We start from the raw sequence: 19,885 nt of genomic DNA, 5'->3' as shown, positions 1-19,885 counted from the left end.
TCAAAGAACAAGAAATAAAGATGCAATAATAATAAAATAGTGAATGAATTAAGGATTAGAAATACCGATTACCGAGAATTTCTAAAAAAATGGAGAGTTAGGTTTCAAGAGTAGAGTTCTCAGAGAAAGAATGAGAGAGAGGAGAGGGAGAGATCCCCCATGACTGCCGTCACTTCTCCTATTTATTCCTACTTACCAAAGAATATCCAAAAATTAACTAAATATTACATATCAGACTAAACTTCTCGATCGAGTAGAAATAAACTACTCGATCAAGAACAAAACTCATCAATCCTCTCGATCGAGTAACACAAGTACTCGATCGAGGACTACCACAAACACCCATCTCGACCGAGCTCAGCAACAACTCGATCGAGGATCTTTAGCAGCATAAAGCATTCGATCGACCGGAAACAGTAGCCAACTTGGTCGATCGAGCTGTATCAGCACGGATAAACTCTTGAAGATCTTCTGAAGCCACTTCACGCATCTCTAAGTGGCAGATTCCAAGCTCCGATTCTTCCTTCTCCAAAATGCATGCGATTGGGAGAGGTTCAGGCTCAATTTCGCCCCTTTCCGGTTCATACCTGCAATTAATACAAGATAAACTAAAGTAGAGTATTCGGGGACATTTGTATCTAATCACTTCATGAATAACACAGATATGCGTGTAAATACAGGGTAAAAACCTTATATAAAATACACGCATCACTACCCTATTACCCACTAGCAAACCCAACATCAAGACAATCCACCAAGCAAGATCAACCACCAAACAGAATGTTACATTATAAGTCCTCTCCGCTCACACTACATGCCTACTCCGATGCGGACTAGGGCGCTGATCAGGATAATCTCGTCTCCACAAGTGCATATATTGTATATTTGGGTTGCAATCCCATATCGTGGAGCTAAAAAAAGCAGAGCTCAGTTGCCCGCTCGTCTACTATAGCGGAATATCGCTCTATTGCCAACACTGCTGCCGAATTGTCGTGTCTGGAAAACATTTTCAGTTAACTTTGCATTGCACTTCCTTCCACTCCAACTATCTTCTATGACAATGTGGGTGCCACGCATCTAAGCGGGAATCCGGTCTTCCATTCTCGTATGAAGCACTTAGCTCTTGACATTCATTTTATTCGTGAAAAAGTGCAAACCGGTACTCTACGAGTTACCACTGTGGCAAACGATGATCAACTTGCCGATGCCTTAACTAAGCCCCTAGCACGAGCCCGTTTGCAAATGTTATTATCCAAGATCGTACTTTCTGGTCGGTCTTCCATCTTGCGGGGCCATGTTGAGATTACGTAATTATGTACATATCTTTTGTATATTGCTAGTTACCATATTCTGTATTAGTTGTAATCTTTGTAATCTTTTCAATTATCGTTTAACTAGAATATCTAGGTTATTGTATTTCATTAGTCTTGTATAAATACTCTTGCCTTGATTTATACTAATAATTATCAACCTTTAAACCTAACTAGTTGTTGCCCCGCGCCCTACCGGGCGCGGGACCCCAATTTGAAAACCGTTTGGATGAACTTATAAGTAAGCATCACAATTCATAACAAATAACCATATTTATTACAATGTATATGGTGCAATGGTGCGTTTTTCGCATGCTTACTTTTGTGTTAATGAACTTCTAACGGAGGGCAAGGCCAGGAGGTGACTATTAATAGGATCTGGCCGCCACAACCTAGGCCGATTTCTAAACCTGAATTCTAATGGGTGGCGCAACCATCACAGGGTAGTCTAAATCATTGGTAATAACGACGATGACATTACCATATGATCCATTATAGGCATGTTTGGACGATCGCATATGAAGCATTGAAATGGAAATAGAATTTCCGAACTATACGAAAATATATAACACTACTGAAAAAAAGGATGGCTCGGTATTTAGTAGCAATACAATTTTATTTCACTGCTGCCTCAATCACAGTTCCCAAGAAGCAATGTTCCGCACATAACGGAAGTGGGCTTAAACTTGTTTCTACAGTCCAATCATTCTCTACTAACGAAGTAACAATTCACGGGGACTGTGCCTGTAACACAACTGAATCATATGCATTAGTTATTCCATGCTCAGTCAATATCTTAACGACACGGCAATGTATCATACACCAATAGAGGTACCACACTTGCGGGCATAGTGGCCAGATTTACAAACACATGACAACACAGTAATTTACACGTACAAATACAGAGAATAAACTAATTGTTCGACAATTTTACATAAGGTCTCAATGTTAACAGACGAAGAAGTACACACACATACAAAAAACTTCAGACGCTTGAGTTAACAGATCTAACAGTATTCTAGAGCCTTGAAATGACGTCATCAAATTTGGGCACCTCTTCAAGGGTAAAGGGCATTGAGGACACTTACGACATTAGCATAGGCACTGGCGACAACCTTTGCTTAGCTCTGGCAAATGTCACAAATTACTCGAATAAAAGAATCTCCAAAATAATTTGGGAAATATTTAAGTAGATGAGATTTAAGATCTCATTAGTTTGGGTATTATTATATCTATGGAATAATTCCCCGGGTTCAACAAAAGTGGGTCTCAAAAATAGCACGGGAATTTTTATTTCACGGAAACAGACCAAAACAACAGATATCCCAGATAGTTTCCTGGTAAAAATCCTGGCTATTTGCACAAGAACACAATCATAAAATGGTGTGAAAATAATAACACATGCCCAAAATACAATGTAACAATGCAGATGGAATGACAAAGTTTGACCTGATATGTGTCTATCCAGTGTAACACCTTGCTTGGCGAAGGAAGTTTAAGAGTGAGAACATACGATTGCGAATGATAAACTTGTAGCCCACATTGGAAGCAACCCAAGTATGACCTTTGTTTCTTCAACTTCACTTGTGCTGCAAGAAACTGCTTCTAGCTCCGACAACTTAGGCCTAAGAAGAGATTTATCAAGAAACCTAGTAATATAGAGATGAAGCAAATCAGCTCATATATAATTATATTATCTGACATCATAGTATTTATTCTCTTTTCAACTATTAAACCACTTTATAATGTTAATCCTTAAACAAGAAATTAAAAGGCGAATATAATGAGAGTGTGAACTAATTCCTTCAACCACCTTGCCCCCAAGGTCCAACAAAGAAAGACATTAAAGAAATAGCACACCTTGTTATTTTCAACTTGCTTGGCTGACAATCATAGTTAAATTAATGACAATACTATCCTTCCTTATCTAGAAAGTAATGTTATTTACCTGAATTGTTCAGATCAATGATTAGTAAAGATTCTTGGAGTTTTGTTTGATTCCGCAAGAACAAAATGCCTGACATTCCAGTTTCTTGCTGCTGCAACGAGCACCCTTCCAATTTTAAAGAACAGACTGTCTTTCCCATTTCTCAGTGAAGCGGTATGTCAAAGTTCCAAGAAAAAAAACAGTAGCGCAATCGCCACAAGGATGCACGGAATTCCAAACCCAAGGCCCCAATTAAGGTTTTCCTGGACATAGCTTAAGACTCCAATGCCTAGCAAACCACCAGTCCACACCCCAACATACCACCAATTAAAGAAAGAGCTTCTGGCTTTGCTCTCCATAGGATCTTCTCCATTAAACTGATCATCCCCGAAAGCCTGAACACAAGGCTCGTGCCCACCTTGCGCAATACCCACCAAATAAAGGGCCAAAGAGAATGTAATTGTTTGGATATCATGTGAACATCCAAGGATGTCCTTTGTGCTGCTTTCACAGCTAAGAGAAGGCAGCACTGCGACATTGTTAACAACTCCAGCCCATATTACTTATTGCATATTATCAAAAACTTCATTAATGTACCAATATTATAGCTTCAATAGTACTCCCTCCATTTAACTTAAGAAGCAAATAAAGAATTCACAGTAGTTACTCAAGAAAAGATACTGAAGGTAAAATAAATTTACTAAAACTATCGCAAAACATTTATCCAAATTTCGCCATAAGCTTAATGTCTAACACCAATATTTTCGTAAATACTTCTTCAAGAAAAGAAAATAAACTAATTGTTTTCTAAATTTCCACATAATCGGCTAAATATACACACTTTTAGGTTCAAACCTAGATTCTATATCAATTATTGACACTCGAAAAAACACCGGCACCTATAACGCAAATGGTCAACACTCATGACTAAACAGCGAATTATTTCCCGTTCACCTTCAGTTTGCAGCAGTGGAGATTAGGAGTCCCAATTATCTGGCTACAGTTTTGCAAACCCAGATTTCAAAAAGTTCTCTAATTTGGACACGGTTCTTCATATCTGAGTTTCAGTCAATGCTATTTATATATAGCAATACTGACACTCCAGAACACCTCTCCAAATCCAAAATCAAAAACCAGAATCCATTTTCTTCCTCCAAGGGAAATCAAAATCCCTCCAGAACACCATTGCACAACACCCCTCCTATTTTGCTATCCAAACAACCCGTTAAATTTTTATTTTCGTTCAAGCCTATATGATGGATTTTCGTTTATGAGTCACTTAGAGACAGTCTCTGTAGCAACGGCCAACATACGTCCACCTTTGGAGATCCTTTTTGTAAGAGAGTCTAGTAGAAAAATAGCAACTGTCCATAGGAGTGATGTTGTAGAAGATTAAAAAATAGAGAGAGAATAATACGGTGCAAACCATGGATAATTGAAAAGCTCTCCCCAATAATTATAACCATAGAAAATATATCTGTCATTGTCCCTACCACCATAACCAGCAACATTACTCCCTTTTATAGCTTCCTTTTAGGGTGTAAACCATGGATGATTGAAAAGCTCTCCTCAATAATTAAAAGCAGGGATGATATGAGAAACAATCTACTTTAGGGTGTGAACAAGACAGATATGCTAGACGAGCTCTCAAAATAGATTTTGTCAATTCGCTTTGAGTTTGTTAAACCGAATATGAAATCGCGCTAGACCAAATCCAAGTCGAGACTGGGCTTAGTAGGCCTTTCATAAGAAAAGCTCTTCTCGGTTCATTATCACCTTCCTATGTAATTTGGTATATTATAAAGAACTGCATAAACTCCATTGATTATCTAGCTAAAAGAAACAGCTCTTCCGTGGATGATCTAACCAAAAACATTAGCTTGTTCCCACCATATTTGGATACTTTCTCTAATACACCAAATCTCGAGTTAGCACACTTAACTCATATATGAGTATGGTAGTACCAACTCCGTACCGCTAACATTTTCCAAACAAACAGAGAACATTATTTGGGGAGATGCACTTCCTTCCTCTCGAGTTAGTACACTTCCTTCCCCTCCTTTGTTCACTCCCAAATCACCAATAACCAAGATAAAAGTTGTGCTAACCCAGTTCGAGAACCAGTCGAGATGCAAATATGCAATGGCAGAGGGAGTAATGAAATATATCAGTCATCCAGAACAAGACAGTCTTATGACACACGAAAACATCATACAAGCAAGAACAAAAGCATTAAAAAATAAACATATGAAGGTTCTTGCATTACACTATGCGGAAATTCTTCCCCTCTGTCGAAGAAGGTAACACCATTCTCCAATAAATAGTCATATGAAAAAGTTAGTCTTATTGCACACGCTGACGATATTCCTCACTCATTCCCACCCTCCAGAGTCCCGCCTGCCACCTTGTTCATTTTGATACGAAATGTTGACACCAACGCAGTCAGGAAACAGCCTGAATTTTGTCTTAGGCGAGAACAAAACTAATAAAACAGAGTAAGGATCCTCTCCCTTTTTTACAATGAAATTTATGGTCCAACACTTCTCAATTGTCTAGATTCTAGAATTGCTCTTATACATCATCTAAGGACCCCCAAGTCCGCAACGTATTCAATAAAATAACGGAAGTTGTATTTTATTGCATTTATACTTCTATTGGAGGGAGTAGATCATTCATTTCTTATAAGAAAATGAAGAGGATCTTAATGCAATCAAAAGAGAGACCATATACTACTTGATATACACACATATAAATCATATAGAATGCGGTCATGTGCAGTTTTTATCTAGTTAAGCTAATAAAGTCCTTGAGTAGTGTGGAATTAAGCTTCCCTGTCTCCTCTTTACCCCTCAAAAGAACAGAATATTACGTAATCATGTACTCCAGAGCTTCACCCCTGGTTCAAGAGCTCTTACAAATTGCGGGTAGGGGATCGATGTATGCAGTTTTTCCCCAAGTCAATTGATTTCCTGAAATTCACACATATTGCGAACCAAATTCCACGTATATCATGGTGACAAAAGATCAAACCTTAACACCGACCCACTTCAGAAAATGAGTAAAAATTATATAGGCTTTGGTAAAATTGATCAAACATCACAGAATCTCAACATCCCCACCCCTACCCCTACCTCTACCCCTACCTTTCTTCATTCTCCCTTACCAACCCCCAAGATCAAGTTCTACAGCCTACCCACTTTGGGAAACACCTCAAATAAAATGGGCAACAACAAACTTCTCATCAATCAGTCCACAAAACAAAATCAAGAATCCTTATATCATAACAAATCAACATCCCTAACCCTCATCATCCTCCCTTCTCAACACAAAGATCAAATTCTGCGACTTGCCCACTTTAGGAAATGACCTCAAAATAAAATGGACAAGGACAAACTTCTTAATCATTCAAACCACCAAACAAAACCGACAATTCAACACAATACAACTAAGCCATCAATTATGCTACCTCCCGCCGCTCCATTACTCTCCTCCATTCTCAGTTCCCAACTCCCAAGATCAAGTTCTGCAACCTACCCACTTCAGGAAACACTTTAACACAATACAACAAAGCCATCAATTGTTAACAATTACAGCTATTGTCGTTGGATGACAGTTGGACCAAAATGCACAAGGACCCATGTTTTTGATACACACACGTCACAAAGCAAGCATATATAACGTAGTCCTGTTTAAATTTCATGTAGTTTTGCTAATGAAGTCATTGAGTGGTGGTGCTCATGAGCCCTTCATCAAATTTTATCTTCCTTTTTCCAGTTCACTATGAAGGTTTCTTAACGGTCTCCAGGAACCCGCCATAGACATCACCTCCTTTTTAATCTCGTTTTGAAGATTGATTTAACCCTTTCAAGTGTTTTTTTTGTTTCGTGACAACAAAAACTAAGTGCTTTAGTAAATTAGTAAATTCTATAAAAACACTGGCAGTTACCTCAAGCAATTTCTCCCCCTCTCCAAGCAAAGCTGATCGCCTCTTATTTGAGTATAGAAACAAAGCACCCACTGGTTGTTTAGGCTTTGACGTGTCCTTTTCTTTCCTGAACCAGCAGCCAAAAACCAACATCTCCTTTAATTTCATCGCTATAAAATAGGAAATATTGGGACCAAAAGTTCAGACCAATTCCAATACTTACCCATTCCTTGTTTAATCCCCTTTGTCTTAATCATTTGTTTAATTTTGATTAAAATACCCTTTACGACGGTAAACAAATGATTGCGACGGAGAGAGGAAGTAACAAAGTATTCTATTCCCCAAATAAGCCGATATAGGTCGCTTCATTCCTGGGCAAGCCTTCTTTTTCTTAACTTGCTTTTCGTTTTCCTTGCCTTTCATCGATTGCATGATGGGAAGAGTTTAAGCGTCATAAACTGATTCCATTAAAACCAAAATCCGAATACATGAAAATTTGGTAAAGAATAACACCTGAAAATCTCCATCACCATATTAGAAACCGATTGCATTATGGGAAGTGTCTAAGTATCATAAACTAACTCCATTAAAACCGAAACCCCAAAAACATGAAAATTTGATCAAGAACTCAACAACACCTGAACAAAAATTCCATCACCACATTGAATAATCAAAGCCTCCTAAGAAATTCAATAAACAAGCATCTGAAAATTTGTGAAGAAAAGAAACACCAACTGTTAGGCCCAATTTAGCCTGGTCTGACTCTAACTTGGCCTGACCTTACTAGGCTGATTAAGGCAACCAGAGACCGGACAAATCTAACTACTATTTGGCAGATGAAGAGTACCACAAGATAAGCAAGCTACTAAATCCTAGAAGAAAAGCCTGATGATAAGCGCAGAATAGCCTGGCAGGACACTCAGGTAGGCTGGATTAAATTGATAAACAAGAAATACAGTTATATGAACAAATAACCACGTCCTACTCAAATGGAAGACCAAGTCCAACTACAAGGAGCACATAATCTTAGTATATCTGAACGTGCAAGAGGAAAGGAAGGACGGTTTGTTAAAGAAGAATGAGTCAACCGTGTTAATAGGGAATGTGCCCTATTTTTCAGCTAACAACTACAACAATCAAGGGGAACGTTGAGGTTGAATGTAACGTTAGCATCTGTAGAACTATAAATAGCATAATCTAACAATTGTAAAGACATTCATTATTCATCAATAATTTACGATTTATCTCTCACTCTTTCCTGAATATTCAGTTACACATAAGTGTGTACCCAGTTTATCAAAGTAATACAAACAATATTATTTATAGTTAATTCTTCCTTGTTATTTACTCATATTATTATTCTAAACTTATTGAACTAGATACCCTAATTACTCAATAATCAGGCTGGATCCTTCCAGGGCAAATCCTGCTAAAACAATTGGCGCCCACCGTGGGGCATCTAGTTCGTTAATAAAAAAAAAAAATCCTTTTGCCATTCTTTATTTAATATTCACATACAAAAATGGTAGAACTCACCCCAGAACAACAATTGGCGGCTGCCTTGGATAAGATCAAAGAATTGGAGACAATTCAAGAAAAGGCAGCCCAAGCAGAAGCTGAAATAAGTAGATTGAAGGAATCTGAGTCTAACCTGAGGAAAAAATTGGAAAATCAGGCTTCAGGCTCCAAGACCAGATTCGAACCAGGAACCCCATTCTCATCCATTATCAAAAACATTGACTTTTCCAATTTTGGAACTCCGGAGAAGGATACCTCATCCGGCACCCAAATCATTCCCAATGATGAAACAAACAAAACAGAAGCAGGAATAATGATGGCCATGCTTCAGAAATTCAAAAACTCCACAACAAAATAGAGAATATACCGGAGTGCCGGACCGTGGATCAAGTAGAAGTTGATGACCGATTCATTCACCCTTTGCAGATGAAATTGCAAAGATTGATCTCCCCAATACCGTCCCATCCATGAGAACTTACGATGGAACCTCTGATTCACAAAATCACGTTGCCATATTCAAACAGAAGATGTTAGCCGCCTCAATACCCAGTGAACTCAGGCAGGTCTGCATGTGTAAAGGCTTTGGTACAACCCGACTGAGCAAAGATTACAATGGTTCATCAATCTCCCAAATGGAAGTATCAATAATTTTGCAGAATCGGTCAATGCCTTCAATCAACAATTCGCAAGCAAGCGAGAGACATGGCCAAGAGACCCGAGAACTGCTCTGGGTAAAGCAACTTCCCGAAGAATCTCTCAAAGAATTCCCGGCAAGATTTGTCAAAGAGAAGGTAGCCATTCCCAGTGTGTGACGAAGAGACAACAGGTAGAAGCCTTCGTGCAAGGAGTCCCGCTGACAAAGTGACATCTACACAGACTTAACCAAAAAAGCTTGCCCAACCTTTGCCACAGTTCAATCCATCGCCTTAGAACATGTCAGATTGGAAGAAGATCTCAACTTCAGAACAAACTCGCCCGGAGGAAAGCAAGGCTATGGACACACTAATAGAAAAAGCTCCAACCGAAGGAGGCAATCCCGAGATCGACCCTATTCCAAACCCGAACGATCCGAAGTCAACATGGCACAAGAACATAAAGGTAACGTCTCTAACCTACCAACTATTCCCGAATATAACTTCTCTAGAAATACCGGCAGGTTAATCAAACGCATGGAAAGCTTGGGAGACACGGTCGATGGCCCAAAAATCGACAACCCCAGGAAAGATCCAACGAGATAGTGTGACTTCCACAAGGACAACGGGCACACCACGAAGAATGCATCCAACTCGGAAACAAGTGGCATACCTCCTAAAGAAAGGCTATCTCGAAAGACTTAATCCAAAGACCAAAGAACAAAGATGAAGGACAAAACAAGAGAGATCCTCCTCCTCCTCCCCCATCTATGAAGTTAAGTTCATAAATGGAGGATCGTAAATTTGTGGCTTAACCAAATTTCTACGCCCAAAAGAATATCCATGGAGTCTAAACTTCAACCCCCTCTTAGATCTAAATCATTACCTGCTATTACTTTTGATGACTCAGACTTGCAGGGAATATCAGATCTACATCATGACAGCTTGGTAATTAACATGCAAATTGGCACAGCTAAGGTATCAAGAATCCTGATAGACGGGGGCAGTTCAATCAACTTGGTGATGCTTGACGTCCTCAAAGCTATGAGGATAGATGAAGAGAAAATCATCAAAAAATCCAGTGTCCTAGTTGGATTCAGCGGAGAAACAAAGAACACCCTGGGAAAAATTAGCCTGCCAACCTATGTGGAAGGTGTGGCTTCCTATGAAAGATTCGGGGTACTGGATTGACTATCCTCGTATAACGTAATCCTGGGCAGACCATGGATCCACAACGTCAAAGCAATCCCGTCAACATACCATCAATGTGTGAAAATACCAACCGAATGGGGAATAACCACCATCAGGGGAGAACAAAGGACGGCTCAGGAATGCTACACCCAGGCTTTGAAACCCTCAAAGTCGGTAAGTCCTCGCATAGCAATTAAAGTCACCCGTCAGAAAGAATATATTGCACAATCACGATGGAAGCAGGAGAGGTCATTCGGACCCCGAATTCCCGACAGAAGGTACTTGTAGGGTCGATGCACCCGACTCGGTCGACCCAATCTGTCAGCTTTCTCAAAACTAAAATGTCTTGTTTTGCTTGGTCACATTTTGATATGACCGGTATAGATGCTGATATTATAACCCATAAGTTAAATATTGACAAATCCTTTATGCCCGTATGTTAAAAAAGGAGAAAATTTGCTGCAGAGAGGCATGAAATCATCAACCAAGAAGTTGACAAGCTATTGGACATGGGAATGATCAGGGAAGTAATGTACCCCGACTGGCTTGCAAATGTAGTAGTCGTCCAAAAGAAAAACGGCAAATGGAGAGTCTGTGTAGACTACACCGACCTAAACAAGGCCTGCCCCAAAGATCCATTTCCCCTGCCACATTTCGATGCAATGGTGGATGCCACTGCAGGCCACCAGATGCTAACATTCATGGATGCCTCCAGTGGATTCAACCAAATGAAGATGCACCCTGCATATCAGGAAAGTACAGCCTTCATCACTGAAAGAGGAATATACTGTTATACTGCTATGCCCTTTGGATTAAAAAATGCAGGGTCAACATGATGTTCAAAGATCAAATAGGAGATACCATGGAAGTCTACATAGACGATATGGTAGTCAAGTCAAAAAAGGCAGAAGACCACGTCAAAGACCTGGAAGTAGCCTTCCAAATACTGGAGAAATTCAATATGAAGCTCAATCCACAAAAATGCCATTTTGGAGTCTCAGCAGGCAAATTCTTGGGCTATATGGTGACAAAAAGAGGAATAGAAGCCAGCCCTGAACAGATCAAAGCCATCCTAGAGCTAGAACCACCAAAGACAGTCAAAGATATACAAAAGCTGACAGGAAGAATAGCAGCCCTGAACAGGTTCATTTCAAGATTGATCGGTCCATTTCATGTTCACAATTAAATAGATGTGGTCGTTGGGTCACGTCCGAATCAAAACACAATTTATAGCTTCACAACAACTCTACAATTAGTAAAGAGGCAAGTAAAGGTCGGATCCCAAGGGACGGGAATTGAGATGAGATTTCTATTGAAACTAGTGGTGTCTTAGGGGTGTCACAAATTGGGTTGATGTAGAAGGTCACTAAACTAAAATAGCAATGGAAATAAACAAGCAAGATGAATTAAAATGGATGTAAACAATTGATAAAAAGCACTAGGGTGTCATGGGGTCATAGGGGATTCATGGGAATTGATCATACAAACATGTTCTCAAATTATAAGCAAGCAATTATTGTTATGATGGATTAAGTTGGGTTATATCTTACAATCCTAGGAAAGTTTGGGTCCCGGAGCCGAATCGATTAGATTGTACAACACCTACAAGTCGACTTAGTCTTCCATACTCAACAACATGCATGGTCTAATGAGACTCGAGTTGGGTTATGTCTTACAAGTCTCATTGAAAAGATAGGAGATGGTGGTAAATGCAAGGATTCATAGGCTTAGCATTTCATCAAACATAACATGTGCATGAGTTGAGATCAAAACAAGCAAGCAAATAAACCATGAAACCATATTAATTTAAGCATGAATCATTCCCCATGTTGGTTTCCCCTAATCACCCATTAACCCTAGCTAAGAGACTACTCACTCATTATCATGTTGATCATGCTAGCAAGGTTGTCAATCATACCAACAAAAGGAAACATGATGAATAAATGAAAGTAATTAACAATAATTAAAGAGGGATTAAGAGAATTATACCTACTAATGATTCCAATAATAAAGCAAAGATAAAAGAAGTACTTGATGCTTGATTGAGAGGTTGTCAATCTCCCAATAATAACCCAAATAATCTTCAATTACCCAAAATAAAGGATGAACAAAAGAGAGATTAAGGAAATAAAACTTGTATTAGAACTTGATTAATTGTTGATTACAATACTAAAGAGAGATTTGATTGATATTAACTACTCTAATTATTGATAAGAAGAACATGCTATTCTAATTAGACTAATGGGGTATTTATAGTGGAAATTAGGGGGATGCATTAGGGTTAACTAAGGGCTAAACTAGTAACTACACTTTTTAGATTGAGCAGGGAGGAGCCGGTATTTTTCGAAGGAAGGGCTTCTTTCTTTGTAGCTTGGAGAAGACGAAATTGCGTTGTACAGGAATCCGTGCGTTTTGGAGTCGGGACGGGCGGATTCAGGTGGTGGAACACGGGCGTCTTCAGGTGAATCCGGGCGGATTCTGGTGGCTGCAAACCGAGCGTCTTAGGGAGAAAACGCACGGATTGTGCTTGAGGAGGACGGCCGGATTGTAGACAATCCGCACGGATTGTGCCTCAGCAACATTTCTTCTTCTTTTCTTCCCTTTTCTTCATAAATTCCTTGGGGAATTCCTTGGGGACTCAAGGATCCTTTCTCAACATTGCTCATCTACTATAATATGTACAAAGGCCTTCTAATCTTGTCTCTCCTTGATGCTTAGTCATTGAATTCAATCAATTTAGTCTCGTTTTGCCATAAAAATGCAAGATTTGCACTCCTTTCCTACCAAGGGATCAAAATCTCAAAGAATATGCAAAACAAAGAACTAAAGACAATAAATGACCCAAATATGCACTAAAAAGCATGGGAACAAGGCTAATTCGGGGGCTAAATATGCGCTAATTATGGTCACATCAAATATCCCCAAACCGAACCTTTGCTCGTCCCGAGTAAAGAGGTGACAAAGACTAGGACCATTATTTAAACTAACCTAATAACATAGCCGATATGAGACAATTAGCGGGTCTCACTCCGCCCCTTCAACTCACAACAAGACAACCATGAGGTAGGATGCCTTCTTGCAAGGCAAGGTGGGTCTTGCCAAAATGGCGACACATCCAAACATTAAGCACACAAAATCAAACAATGGATGCATCTACAAAAGGAATAGCCACTTCCTCATCAAGTGGCGGAGGAAACCAAGAGAGAACAAATTTAAGAGCATGTAATCCTTCACAAATACTAGTTCAACAAACTACTAAGGCTAAGAGGATGGCACTAAATCACCTCCAAATGGTGTTAAACTAGACTACTTTCGTCCTCAATTTCCAAATGCTTTCGTCAAGAGCGATCGGATGGTGGTGGAATGATGATCCCTATGATGCTAGTAGCATATGACATGACAAGTCTCGAATTCTCTACAAAAGTAAAGGTCATGGATCATCCCAAGCTCGACAAAGTGGTTTGACAAAAGGCTTTTTGGGAATGAAATGCTCAAATCTTTATACACAACGGTGGATATGACTATTATTCAAAATTGTCCTCATTTCACTTTCACATTTCAAAAATTTAAGATGGGGTTTGTCCCTTCCGGGCTAGTGTCCTTTGCTTTCGCCAATCGCTTATTAGGCAACCGGTTAACCTCTAGACAATAGCTTTTCGGGGTGATAGTCACTCTGTCTCTGGGCGGCCGAATTCACAACCGTGTGGGGGCCCAATTCAATGGATCCCGCTCCAAAGCGCATCGAAGTGGTACGCCTCCATCAAAACAATTAAATTTCTCAACATTCAACAATTCATAACTTTTGAGGTTTCTTTGGCATTAAATTACTTCCACATGACAAAATTCTTTGAAATGAGCACTTCAAGCTTATTGATAGAAAATATTTTTGGGTTGCCTTACCACAAGGTCAATCAAGGTCACCTAGACAAGTTAACCAAGTCCACATCGCATCACGGGGTTGGATAGGTGACTCACATGCAAACCCTTGACTAGGCTTTGGGTCATGGGTCAAAAGACACTAGTATGACACTATCTAGGGTGTTTTACAACCATTCTAGTAGGCAAAGTCTTAAGTTGAAAAAGTATTTGTAATGGCTTAGTTGCTCTTATCCAAGTTCTCAATTAGGCATTTTTCAAAACTTTTTTCTAAATGCAACTACATGCAATGATGCAACTAATATAAACATCCTAATGCAAGTGATTCTATCAACTAATATGACATATAAACTAAATGCAAGTCCTAAATTCACATTGTTATACCGCATCAATCAAAATAAAGCCACATAGTCATTAACATAAAGAGGAAAAATGAGATTGGAAAGATCATACCATGCGGTCTTCATGATCCTCATGTCTCGAATGTGGCGTAGTCAATCAATGTGAACAAGGATAGAACAAACACAATGTATACAATATATACAATATAACTACACTACAAAAGGAAAAAAACATGTTTTTGGGTTTTTCAATTTTTAAATTTTTATGGTTTTTCGAAATTTTTCATTTTTTTTGGATTTATGAATAAAAGTTAAGTTAGAATTCCCCATCCCCACACTAATATGGGCATTGTCCTCAATGGCCAAAATGATGGGAAATTATGCAAACATGATGCATGATTTCTACACTAAATGCAATCTACACTAGTCTACACTACATGATGCATGGTTTTTGTTTATGACGGAGAGGATAATTTAGATTACCTCCCGTTGTGTATGCATTAACTTCCCCAAACCGAGTTAGACACTATTGCTAATGTCCAAGGATGGGTGTAGTTCATGCACACACTATGCAATGCATAAAACTAATTTGTCATTTTGGATTTTGAAAGTGGGAACAATAAAATGAGAACACCTCAAAAAGTACCGAGGTGTGAGTCCTCAATGGTGCTAGGACTACTCCAACAATGATCAAGAAAAATAAATAAATAGAACAAAGAGAGAAATAGACAAACCTTGAGAGGGTAGGAGCCTCCAAAGCTTGCTAATCTTCCATCATATCATCACTTTCATCATCTTCCTCATTAGAAGTGGTCTCATTGCCACTTCCCTCTTCACTTGCTTCTTCACCTTCTTCTTCACCTTGCTCATCATCCTCTTCTCCTTCTTCACTAGCTTCTTCATCAATGTTATCATCAACTTCTTCATTACCAACAACCTCATTGTCACCCGGAACAACCCTAGATGCACTCGGAAATAAGACTTCCTTATCCGCCCAACTAGGCAAAGGACATGATGGGACAAGTAGTCCTTGCCTAGCTAAGTGTAAGAGGGGTGGATATTGAGCTAAGTAAGCATTTTTTCGATCCTCAAAGGCTTGCTTGTGCATTGCTTGCATGAGAAGAGTCAAATAATCATTTCTTGCTTCAACTCCTTTCGGCTTGAACTCTTGATACTCAAAAGGGTAAGGTGGTGTGACAATGGAAGAGGAGGGTATTTCAAGTTCACCCTTTTGTTGTTGGATAATATACTCGGCCTCTTTTGAAAGGGGAAGTAGATAATTGGTCCGGTTGACACTCAATCGACAAATCTTTGAAGGCAAAGTGAAAGAACTAGCCTCACTAGTTTGCAAGTTGATCAATTTCCGGAGTAGTAGATGTTGTTGCACCCATGGGAGGTTGTTGTTGTTGTTGCACTTCCAAGTTTGGGTTTGCTACCACCATAGCCAATGCTTTCTTAGCTTGAAGAGTCTTTTGCCTTAATGAAAGTGTCTTTGCCTTTTGTGCCTTTGCCTTTGTTGCTCCCTTAGTCCTTGCCATTGATGAATTAACCAAGAAAGAGTGAAAAATCTTCAATTTCTAGTACACCCAAATCGATTTAAATATGAAAGGCTTTGCCTTTATGAATTCAAAAATCGACTCAAAGGTTGAAGATTTTGTGCTTGGTTTTGATTTTTATTGAAAAAAGAGTGATTGATTTGTTATTAAAAGGATGTTTTGATTTGATTTTGGTGAATGTAGTTGAGGAATTTTGTTTTTGTGATGGAGAGGATGAGGGTTTTGAGGGTTTTGAGTAGTGTTATGAATGAAGGAATGAAGAAATGAATGTGGGAGGGGTTTTATAAAGCCCAAAAAATTCGAACTGCAGGGGCAATCCGTGCGGTTTCTGCTCGGGACGGGCGGATTCTGCCTTTTCTGGGTTGGAAAAAACTCGCCTAAAGACGGGCGTCTCTAAGGAAAGACGCTCGGATTCGCAGACACGGGACGGGCGGATTATACAGAAGACGGGCGGATTTCAGTCCAGGGATTTTTCTTGTTTTCCTCAGCCAAGAAGACGGGCGTCTTCCTTTCAGGACGGGCGGCTTTTTGAAGACGGGCGGATTATGATGCAGGACGCCCGGATTCGCTGACAGTAAAAAATTTCAAAACTTCAGCCCATTTCAGGACGTGCGTCTTCTACCCAACAAGCTCGGATTTCTTGAAAACGGGCGGATTCTCCTGAATTCGCTCGGATTCGACCCCTTTGTACCCGAATTCAGTTCCATCCGTGTACAATGCATATCCCTTGTCATTCTTCCATTTTTCTTCAAATCTTGTGTTCTTCATTGTGGGGGGCAATACAAAGGCATGGATAGCTTAGGCAATTGTCATCCCCACACTAAGCTAAAGCACTACACATTAATTGAAATTATTAATCCCTCCCTCACTTCTCTCAAACATGACAATTATCTTGATCAAAGTATAAAAATCCAAAAATAACAAAAATGCAATACAAGAATTGAAATGCAAGTTAGGGAGTTAGAAATATTTACAAATGGTGGTTTTAGGGAGGACTCCACCAAACTCTCATTCTTGATGAGATGTCAAGGGGGCATGTTCAAGGTGTTGTTGATGTTGCTCAACACCTTGAAAAAGTAATCAAAAGCTTGTTCATTGTCATGGTAGAGGTCTTCAATAGACCTTGGCCCTTGTTGTCGGTCTTGATCGATGACATTACCAATGTAGGGATTAAAAATCCCTTCAAATTCGTCGTCCCAAAGACCACAAACTTCATTAAGTTGATCATTGAAAATCTCTTGATTTGATGGTGACAACTTTCCCATTTCCTTTTCTTGGCCAATGAGGCCATCTTCTTCTTCTTTGCTTGATTTTGGTGAGCTTTGCAAGCTCTCCTTGTCACAATTCACTTGCTCTTTGAATGGAGCATCTTCAATTTTCTTCTTCCATTGGAGTTCCGACTTCTTCCTTTCATCCTTCCGACTATAATGATCGATCATAAAACACGGTTCATGTAAACGGGGAGCTCTCATAGTCTTGTCAAGATTAAAAGTTATACTCTCATCTCCCACTTCTAGAGTGAGCTCACCATGTTTTACATCAATCACCGCACCTGCGGTGTGTAAGAAGGGTCTTCCAAGAATGATTGGAATGTTGGAGTCTTCCTCCATATCAACAATGACAAAGTCCACCGGGATGAAAAACTTTCCAATTCGCACGGGGACATCTTCCCATATCCCTAATGGTGTCTTCGTCGATCTATCGGCCATTTGGAGTGTGATATTGGTGCATTTAAGCTCTCCCATCCCCAACCTTTTACTTACCGAGTATGGCATAACACTCACACTAGCTCCTAGATCACATAAGGCTTTGTTGATCGTGGTGTTGCCAATGGTACACGGTATTGAGAAGCTTCCCGGATCCTTTAGTTTTGGAGGTGAACTCCCTTGAAGTATTGCACTACTCACCTTAGTGAAGGCGATAGTCTCAAGTTTTCGGATCGACTTCTTCTTTGTGAGGATGTCTTTCATGTATTTCGCATAGGCCGGCACGTGATTGATTAATTCCGTGAAGGGAATTGAGACTTCCAAATTCTTCACAATTTCCATAAACTTTCCAAGTTGGTCATCAAATTTGGGCTTGGCTTGACGACTTGGAAAAGGAAGTCTAATCACAATGGGCTCCTTCTCCTTGACCTTGTCTTCATTTCTCTTTGAAATTTCTTCTTTTGATGATTCTCCATCTTTGGAGTTTTGCACAATTTCTTCCTTATCACTAGCTTCCACAACTTCATCCTCAACTTGCTTCTTCGGTGCTTCATACCTTGTACCACTTCTCAAGTGAATGGCACTAACCGTTTCATGTCTTAGGGGATTACTTTGAGGTGGTAATTGCCCCTTTTGTCTTTGTGAGCTTGAAGATGCTAGTTGAGTCAATTGTGTTTCCAACATCTTGGTGTGGGCTAGAATGTTGTTGATGGTGGTTTCCTTTGCTTGACTATATTTTTGCATTTGAGTGAAAAACTCTTGTTGATTCTTTTGCATTTGGAGGACCGCTTTTTGAACATCAAAACTTTGGTCATTTTGGTGATTGTATGGATTTTGATTTTGGTAACCTTGGTTTTGGTTGTAAAAGGGTCTTTGATTTTGGTTTCTCATGGGAGGTGGAGTGTAAATTGTTTGAGAATTTTGAACATTTTGGCTTTTGTATGAGAGATTTGGGTGAAACTTGGTGTTTTCATTGTAATAATTGGAATAAGGGGTACCACTCTTGTATGCTTGGAAAGCATTTACTTGTTCATTTTTTCCCCTACATTCATTTTGGTCATGTCCCAAAGTTCCACAATTCTCACATATCCCACTTGGGATTGATGAGGATGCCGTCATGGCATTAACATGATGCTTTGGTGATTTTGAGGCTTCTTCAAGTTTAGCCATAGCTTGTTCAAACTTCAAATTGATTGTGTCAATGTGAGCACTAAGTTGAGCACCCAATTGAGTAACGGAGTCCACTTCATGCCTTCCTCCTCTAGTAGCCTTGCGAGGTCTACTATATTGTGAGTTATGGACCGCCATTTCCTCAATCTTTATCCATGTTTGATTGTCATCAACTTCGGTGAACATTCCATTTGATCCCATGTTGAGAATGTTCCTTGAATCTTCATATAAACCGTTCCAAAATTGTTGTACCAAGAACCATTCGCTAAGTCCATGGTGAGGACATGAGCGACAAATTCCCTTAAACCGCTCCCAAGCTTCATACAAAGATTCTTCATCCCTTTGCTTAAAACCCGTAATTTGAGCTCTTAGCATGTTAGTCTTTTCCGGTGGGTAGAACTTTTTGTAGAAAGCTAGAGCCAACTTATTCCAAGAATCTATTCCGAGAGTGGCCTTGTCAAGGCCCTTCAACCATTGTTTCGCGGTGCCGATTATAGAAAAAGGAAAAAAGACCCATCGAATTTGGTCTTGAGTCACACCGGTTTGAGAAATCGCATCACAATAGTCACAAAAGGTTTCCATATGAGAATGAGGGTCTTCACTAGGCATCCCCCCAAATTGGCTCCTTTCGACTAATTGGATAAAAGCGGATTTGGCAATAAAATTTCCGGTTAGATGTTGTGGTGTGGGAGTACCATTGGGTAGGTTCTCCTCGGTGGGTACGGAATGTGAC

The 19,885-nt window shown here is 39.6% G+C and overlaps 1 non-coding gene across 1 annotated transcript; it reads left to right on the top strand.

Moving 5' to 3' along the window:
* Positions 1-19,420: 19,420 nt before the first annotated feature.
* Positions 19,421-19,527, top strand: LOC141626104 (small nucleolar RNA R71). Its single transcript, XR_012535829.1, has one exon. It is a non-coding gene; the product is annotated as a small nucleolar RNA R71 (small nucleolar RNA).
* Positions 19,528-19,885: the final 358 nt, after the last annotated feature.

This window comes from Silene latifolia, chromosome X (assembly GCF_048544455.1).
Source record: "Silene latifolia isolate original U9 population chromosome X, ASM4854445v1, whole genome shotgun sequence".
Taxonomy (NCBI): domain Eukaryota; kingdom Viridiplantae; phylum Streptophyta; class Magnoliopsida; order Caryophyllales; family Caryophyllaceae; genus Silene; species Silene latifolia.
Note: the sequence above shows the minus strand (reverse complement) of the source record. Positions and strands in the feature narration are given on the sequence as shown.